The sequence below is a fragment of the Monodelphis domestica genome, chromosome 2 (genome assembly GCF_027887165.1).
Source record: "Monodelphis domestica isolate mMonDom1 chromosome 2, mMonDom1.pri, whole genome shotgun sequence".
In the NCBI taxonomy this organism is placed as follows: domain Eukaryota; kingdom Metazoa; phylum Chordata; class Mammalia; order Didelphimorphia; family Didelphidae; genus Monodelphis; species Monodelphis domestica.
In genome coordinates, this window is record NC_077228.1 from 531,420,014 (window position 1) to 531,428,477 (window position 8,464).

Consider the following 8,464-nt stretch of genomic DNA (forward strand, 5'->3'; position numbering starts at 1 on the left):
CACAGCTTGGTTTCCCAGCAGGCCCTCTCGGCCTTTGGATCTGTTAAATGCCTTCCTGTACTCGTGGCAGCCTCTTAGGGAGAGGGATGGGCCTCCCCCCACCCTGCCATGACTCAGATGGGCAAGCTCAGAGGCCACAACAGGCCACAGCCAGCCCAGAACCATGTGGGGAAATAGTTTGGAGCTCAAGCAGAAAAATGGCCAAATGGCTCAGCCCCCCTCCCCGGCAGCGGGGTCGCTCCACTCGGCATCAGCTCTCCTTAGGAAGTCTGTCCGGCCTCGACTTACTGTTTTGTGATCTTCCCTCCTCCTGGCTCTGCCCTCTGGCCCTAAACAACAAGCCTGAGCCGCTTCCACAGGAAGGAGGGAGGCCCACAGGACCCCCTTGAACCCTCCCTTCTCTGAGGGTAAACATCCTCCCATCCTTCCACCAGTCTTCAGATGGCATAAGCCCAGGGCGCGTCGTATTCCTGGGTCCCTCCTGTGGACATTCTCCAGCTTCCCAGGCCCTTCCTAAGCATGGCATCCAGAGCCAAACACAGAAAGCCAGACGGAATCCGACCAGAGAATAAAAAGGGACACCACAAGCGCCCTTTTCTGGAAAGCAGCAGCAGAGGGGGAGGTGAACACTCGAGATACTTTTTAATTTAATCTGCATTATGAACATTTTCTCCATCACTTCCCTTCTTTCCTGTCTCCCTCTTTCTTCCTTATTTCTTTCTCTTGTCTTCCTTCCTCTGTCTCTCCCTTTCTTCCTGCCTTCCTTCCTTTCTCTCCCTCTTTTTCTTTTTTGTTTCTTTCGCTTTTTCTTCTTTCCTTTCTCTCTTGTTCTCCCTTTTCTCTCTTTCCTCCCTCCCTCCCTCCCTCCCTCCCTTCCTTCCTTCCTTTCTCCCTTCCTTCCTTCCTTCCTTCCTTCCTCCCTTCCTCCCTTCCTTCCTTCCTTCCTTCCTTCCTAACTTCCTTCCTTCCTTCCTAACTTCCTTCCTTCCTAACTTCCTTCCTTCCTTCCTTCCTTCCTTCCTTCCTTCCTTCCTTCCTTCCTTCCTTCCTTCCTTCCTTCCTTCCTTCCTTCCTTCCTTCCTTCCTAACTTCCTTCCTAACTTCCTTCCTTCCTTCCTAACTTCCTTCCTTCCTTCCTTCCTTCCTTCCTTCCTAACTTCCTTCCTTCCTTCCTTCCTTCCTTCCTTCCTTCCTTCCTTCCTTCCTCTCTTTCTTTCTTTTTTTCCTCTTTTCACTCCCTTTCTTTCCCCTTCTGTCATGTCTTAGAATCCATACTGTGTGTTGGCTCCAAGGCAGAAGAGTGGGAAGGGCTAGGCAATGGGGGTTAAGTGACTTGCCCAGGGTCACACAGCTAGGAAGTGTCTGAGTTCAGATTTGAACCCAGGACTTCCTATCTTTAGGCCTGGCTCTCAATCCAGTGGGCCACCCAGCTGCTCTTCCATCCCTTTCTTAAGCAGCCACTAGGCAAGACAAAAATCATTAAGTCACAGACATGCCCCTCTCCCCCATTCAAATTCTGAGTTGTAAATGCAGCCACTGAAAAATTAACAATCAGGTCTCCCCATCATTGATCTGACCCTAGCATACATGCTACCCAGGTCCCCCAAGTCCCCACACAATATGTTTTTCATTGTGCCAGGGAGATGGGACTCATGCAAGGAAAACTAAGACCCTGAGGAAGACACTTAGCACCCAGAGAGAAGTGCAAGAGAGCCCTCATTTGGAGTGAGGTGCCTTGACCCCCCCCCTTACCTGTGTGGCCTTGGCTGAGCTGCCTCCCCTCTCTGGGCCCAGCACCTCCTCTGTAAAATGAGGGGACGGGGCTAGCAGAGGACCGTTTAGGCTGGCATTGGTGGACCCCCAAGAGCTTCGTTACCAGATTTCCGGCCGCCCATGAACGTTGATGGGGAAAATAAGGGCTTCTTTCTTTTTCATTTATTGCCACCCAAAATTTAGCATTTCCTTCAATGAAGAAATAAGCTTCTGAGGAGGGGGCCATGGGCTTCCCTTGACTGATAGCAGGGACCCCAGAGAGGCACCTGGGGGTGCTGTCTGGGCCCTGGAGGGGCAGCCTTGATCCTAAGGAACTCACAGAACGTCAGGCCGTCCTGTCCAAACCGGGAGCCCTTCTACAACACACCCAGAAAGTGGTTGACCCGGCTGTGGTTTACAGACCTCCAGTGGGGCCTCCCCGCCCAACAGGCCACTGCCTGTTCCATGTTTAGAGAGGTGGGTCCCAGCAGTGTGACCGACTGCTGGTCAACAGGTAGGAGCAATTTCTGAGCCCGTCCCCTTAGCCAGGCATTTTGAGAGCAGACCGGCTCGCCACACTGGCTGCCTCATCCTCCGGCTTCTTGGAAGCCGATGAAAGCTTCCCTTGGCCTTTTATTTGTCGTGTTTGCCTGAACTTGTGAGAGCTATTGAAGGAGGCTGCCAGGAGGTGCCAAATTTGGTCCCGGAGAGAGTGGAGCCAGGAGGTAGAAAGGAGCCCTGAGCCCAGACAGCGTCCTGGGTGAGCCGAAGGTGCCGGGAACCTCTGCCCTGCGCCCTCTTTAGCCGCGAGGGGACACTAGGTTTCTAGAGCAAACAGCCCCCCTGTAATCTTGGGCACGCAGGGAGCCTGCTGGGCTCAGTGGAAGGATCCCGACGGGCTCATAAGAAGAGGGAATAAATATTTGCCGTGATAGCCCAGCCCATGGCCTGCCTCATGAATATGGGCATTTTTCTATTCAAGACTCATGGGCACAACGTGCCTGGGTCATAGCACCATCCACCTAGAGCTCAGGCGGGCCATGCTGGCCCCACTCTGTCATTTTACAGAAGAGAAAACTGAGGGCCAGGGAAGTGAAATACTTGGGATCACAGACTTAAAAGCTGGAAGGGAGTTCAGAGGCCATGGAATTCATCCCCCTTTTATGGATAAGGAATCGGGGACCCAGGGCTCAAGTGAACGGCCCAAGACCCTACAGCTAAGAAATGACAACACCAGAATTCAAACCCAGGTCTCCTATCCCAAATACTCCCTTCTCAACTGGGGATCAAAGAAAGATAAAATTCCTGTTCCATATATGGATAATCAAGTAAAACAATGGCTCATTCTTTACCCCAGAGGAGTGGCATGTTTCATCAGGAGTCCTCTGGAATGGTTGCTGGTCGTAAAGCTTCCCCACTCATTTGTCTTTTTTATATTTTTGTCCCTGGATACATTGTCTTCCAGGTTCTGATCCCTTCCCTCTGCATCAGTTCATACAAGTCTTCTCAAGGTTCTCCAAAACCACCTCCTTCATCATTTCTTAGAGCTCTACAGTCCCATCACCCTCAGAGACGGAAACTCATTTAGCTGTCCCCCAGCTGATGGACACTCCTGCAGATTCCCAATTTGTTTTTTAGCTCTCAAAAAGGGAGCTTACTCTGCCTTGCCCTTTCTCCGTTTCCCCAACTATTTCTCTGTTGGGTGAAGATGGATTTCTGTATGCAATTGTGTATATGAATATTCTTCCCTCCATTAACCAGTTTAGATAAGAATGAAGCAGCCCCCATTCTGTCCTCCTTATTTATATAGATGTCCTCTTCCACTGATTATTTGATATTATTTCCCTTGACTTTCTTTTTCCTTCCTTTCTCCTCTCCCCAGGTGTATAACCTTTTCCCCATTTCTGTCATTAAGAGCACAGTGACCTGGCACAAATCCCTTTCCCTGAGCCACAATATCCATCTCTGGAGAAGGAGGAGGTTGGGCTTTGAGGCCCCTTCCAGCTCTAGACCAATCTGGGCACCTGTGCCTCGGTTTCCTCACTTGCAAAATTAAGAGGCTGTATAAATGACCTGTGAGGCCCCTTCCAGCTGTAGACTCCTTTTGTTGCTACCTTGGTCCTAGCACAATGCCTGTCAGTAAGTGCTTTTAATAAGGGCTCGTTGATCAGGTAACGTCAGCCTTCTCTTTGAGCCTTAGTTCCACATGTGTAAGAAGAGGGAGTATCTCACAGGTGATCCCTTAGGACCCATTCATCTCTAAGCCCTGTGATTCTGTATCCCTCTCACTGTTGCTATGGCAGTGGCTCCTGGAAGGCTGCAGCTGTTAGCACTGCAGGGAAGGCAGTACAACTGGGATTTGTGGGGCTGAAGGCTCAGGAACTTGGAGGCTTATGGAATGGAAAGGAGCTGCCTTTCACTGCTGGCGAATGAATCCAAAAAAGACCCAGCGGCAGTAAGAATAGGACTGAAATCCTGATGCTGTTCTAGCTACCTGAGTGACCACGGTAAGTGATTCTACCTTGCTTCTGTTTTCTCGAGTGTAAAGTCAGGAGATGGATGACCTTTCAGGTCCCTCTAGCTCCAAATCCAAGATTCATTATTTTTTTAGACCCTCACCTTCCATCTTAGAATCAATACTGTGAATTGGTTCCAAGGCAGAAGAGAGGTGAAGGCTAGGCAACGGGGGTTAAGTGACTTGCCCAGGGTCACACAGCTGGGAAATGTCCAAAGCCAGATTTGAACCAGGAACCTCTGGCTCTCAATCCACTGAGCCACCTAGCTATGCTCTCTAAGATTCATTATTGTAGAGAGGTTTGTGGCCAGAGAGGTGAGAAGTTGGGGTAAAGCCAAGGTGCCCAGATGGTAGCTTGGAGCTCCCTTATTAACTGGATATATGTATTCTGTAGGTTGTTCAGCCTCTGGGAGAGCACAACAAAGGTTCCTTGTGTTGATGTTGACTTGCGGCCAGAATCCAACCCATTCCACATTGGGGATCTGTGTGCAGGTGGAGCTCAGACCTACATTGTCTCCCCGGGCACCCTCTTCTCTAATAATGACAGCTAATGTTTAGATTGCGCTCACCACGTGCAGGACAGCGCGGAGTCCTTTACAGTTATCTCATCTTCCATTTCTGCTCTTTTTTCTCGACTGAACCATTTGCGTGTTTTCCAGCTTCCATTCTTCAAAGGGCTTCTCTATTTCCTCTCATCAGTAATTCCCTCTCCACCCCCGGGGTCACCGTCCGGGCCTCCCCAGCTCTTCCCTTCCCTCCCTCCTCGGCATACCACAGAAGCCTCTGTACATATTTCCTGGCGTCATTGTCTCCATCACCACCATTAGATGGAACAATGGTATATCTCGCCCATCTCTGGAGGGGTGGATTCCAAGCCAAATCTGGTTTGGGAAAGGGATTTCGGCCACCCGCATCCTCTCCTTTCCTTGGCCGATGCGCATCTGGTCCGTTCCAATATAGAAACAACAAGAGGAAAGAATGAGAATCCATGAGCTTTTGCCCTGGGTGGGGGGCCGTCCAAGGGCTCTCGTCCGCTGCGCTGCCCCGTGGATGGCTTCCCTGGATGACAGCTGCCTCCCCCCCTCCCCGGGACATTTCCAGTTATCTTGGGGCTTCGGCGGCGGCTAGGAATCAATTGATGAACAAGCAGTGTCGTGGAGAAAGACAACCTGGCAAGACTTCAGAATCCTCCTCAACACCCGTCCAAAAGAACTGCCATGAAGCCGGTCCTCCGCCTCCTAACGGAGAAGAGTGACACTTAAATGGTATAAAGAGTCAGACGTTTTTGGACCTGGTCAATGAGGGAATTATTTTCTTGGATTATGTAGACTGTATTAGGGCAGCTGGGTGGCTCAGTGGATGGAGAGCCAGGACAAGAGACAGGAAATCCTGGGTTCAGACACATCCCAGCTGTGTGATTCTGGGCGAGTCACTTAATCCCCATTCCCCAATGACATTGGCCATTCCCCAAACAAGACCCTCCATCTCTCTGCTCGGGGCCTTCTCTCTGGCCATCCCCCATTCCTGAACTACTCTTCCTCCTCTGCTCCAGCTACTGACCTGCCTGGTTTCCCTTGAGCCCCTGCTAAAATCCTATCTTCTTCTGGAACTTTAACTCCCTCTCTTTCTTCCATTGCCTTCCATCTGTTCACTACTTCTTATTTTCCTGTCTATGCTTGCATGTTGTCTCTGCCATTATACCATGAGCTCTTGAAGGGATGGATTACCTTTTGCCTCTTTGTATCCCCAGCCCTTTGCATAGTGCCTGGCACATAGTAGGTGCTCAGCAAATGTTTACAGCTCTAAGTCCCTGATCTTATAATCTCCCCAGGCCTCAGTTTCCTCCTCTGTAAAATCAAGGATTTGGACTGCAGTGCTTTGGGTTCTCTTCCAGCTCTGTGTCCATCAGCACTGGCGCTCTTGCCTTTGGTGTAGATTTCCAACCCAGGCCCTCTTCTCATCTATGATTCTTGTCTCTGCCTCATTCTTCCCACCTCAAAAACTCAAACCCAAGAAGCCGGAGCCAATATTCTGGCAGCTGCTTCTGGGTCTCTGACCAGTCTGTGGGGAACAGGGCAGCCTCGGGCTCTCCCCTCCCCTGGCCCTTTGATCCCCACACCTCCTCCATTGGTCTGATGCTACTTCTTAGCTCCATGTCATAACTGCACCGGCCAGGCCAGGTTTACAGAATATTTTCATTCCTAAAGCCTTTTACAGCCCTGATCTCATCTGCTCCTCCCAGCAGCCCTAGGAGGAAGTTAAAGGAAGCAGGATCAGCCCCATCTCCCGCCTCTGACTCTCGGGGACCAACAATCAAGTCAACATAATCATTCTTGGAAAGAGCGAGTCCATCACCTCCTTGCTTCCTTGTGGCTCCCCAGACCCAAATGCCACCCCATCCGGCTCCCGTGTCTCATTCGTGTGGCTTTCCTCTATTAGAATGGAAGCTTCTGGAGGGCTTTTTTACTTTTGTGTTCCCGACATTTAGCACAGTTCTAGGCACACATTAAATACTTAATAATTTTTGTTTTATTCATTATTTTCTGAAGGAAGACACAGAGAGTCAGATAAATTCACTGGCTTGGCCACGATAAGTGGGAGAGGCACACCTTGAACCCAGGACTTTGGAGTCTTCATCCAGGATTTCTTCTTTTGTACCATCCTAACTAACTCTATCCCAATATCCCCTCTGCACTGGAAAGGGGTGGAAATGGCCAGAAAAAAGGATCACCTTCCAGAACCTCAAAATGAGGGAAGACATTCCGAGCTAGCGCCAATGAGTCTGGGCACCAAGGACTCTCCCAGTAGCTCAGAGCCACAGAAGCATTGACTTTTGGGGCTGGAAAGAGGAGCTCGCACAGTCCGTGCTCTACGGGAATTCCATCCGCAACATTTCTGCCCAGGATAGTCCAGGGCCTGCCTGTGCTTCCCTCACCCAGCCAGGCTGTGATGCGGCGACACGGCGAGCCCCCGTCTCTTTCCTCCCTGCTACCTACACCTTCTCGTTTGAGGGAACCAGGCCTCTGGGCACCTGCCTGCCCTCCAGCGCGAAAGAAAACATTGCCATTCGCCCCAGGAGAGGATAAATCTCTCACCGAGGGACTCGGCAAGGCGGCTCCGCCGCAGCCCCCGTTTCTGAGCGCCAAAGGAAGGGAGCCAGGCCCCCGGCTTCCCGGCAGACTTCTCCAGACATTGGAAGCCTCGTCTGGCCGTCTACGGCTGATTTTCTGCCTCATTGTGGAAGCAGACGCGTCTCCAGAGCACTGGGCCGCCCTTGGACGCTCCACGCTGGAGGGGGCATGTGTGGATGGACGGGCATCTGGAGGCCTCTCCGACTTCTGAAATAAAGACGCCCATTCACTCGGCCTTCTTCCGTTCTTTGGAGACAGAAGTGTGTGTGCGTGACCCGAGGAAAGGCACGCTGGGCCTCCCTAAAATGGGGAGGCGCACGGTGCACGCTTTGGGGCGCTCATCCCGGCTCCCTCAGGAATCTAGGGGGTCCCTGAGGGGTCGAGGCCATCTTCCTTAATGCTATGGGCTCGAGCCTTAATATCGGTCCCCGAGGCCAGTGAATCGCTCGCATCATTGGCGAACCTGGTGATGAGTGCGACTTACTTCCTGGCAAGTTGTACCTCCTCTCTGGGCCTCGGTATCTGTTTTTTGGTTTTAACCCTCACCTGCCATCTTAGAATCAACGCCGTGTTTTGGTTCCAAGGCAGAAGAGCTGTAATAGGCAATGGGGGTTAAGGGACTTGCTACATGGATGCTACATCCATGATGGTGCATCTTCATGCCTGACAGGATGAGCAGCGGAGGGCTGCCGAGGCTCTGAAGGGCCTGGACTATCACAGGGAGCTTCACAGATCACAGGCTTGGAGATGGAACAGCCAGAGTGTCATTTCATACAGGAGGGGAAACTGAGGCCTGGAGAGACCCTAGGATCATAAAGATAGACTGGAAGGGGCCTCAGAGTCTGTCCAGCTTCCACAATGAGGAAACCAAGGTGCAGAGAGGGATGTAATTTGCCAAAGGTCTCACAGGGAGTAAAGGCCAAGCTAACCTTTGAACCATGGCGCTCTCACTCCCAATCCAACATTCTTCCCACTGTACCTCACTATCTCTTCCTAGGGATCACCTCTGTGTTCAGGTGTCTAGAGCTGAAAGGGACCTTATGCGTCATTTAGTACAACCTCCTCA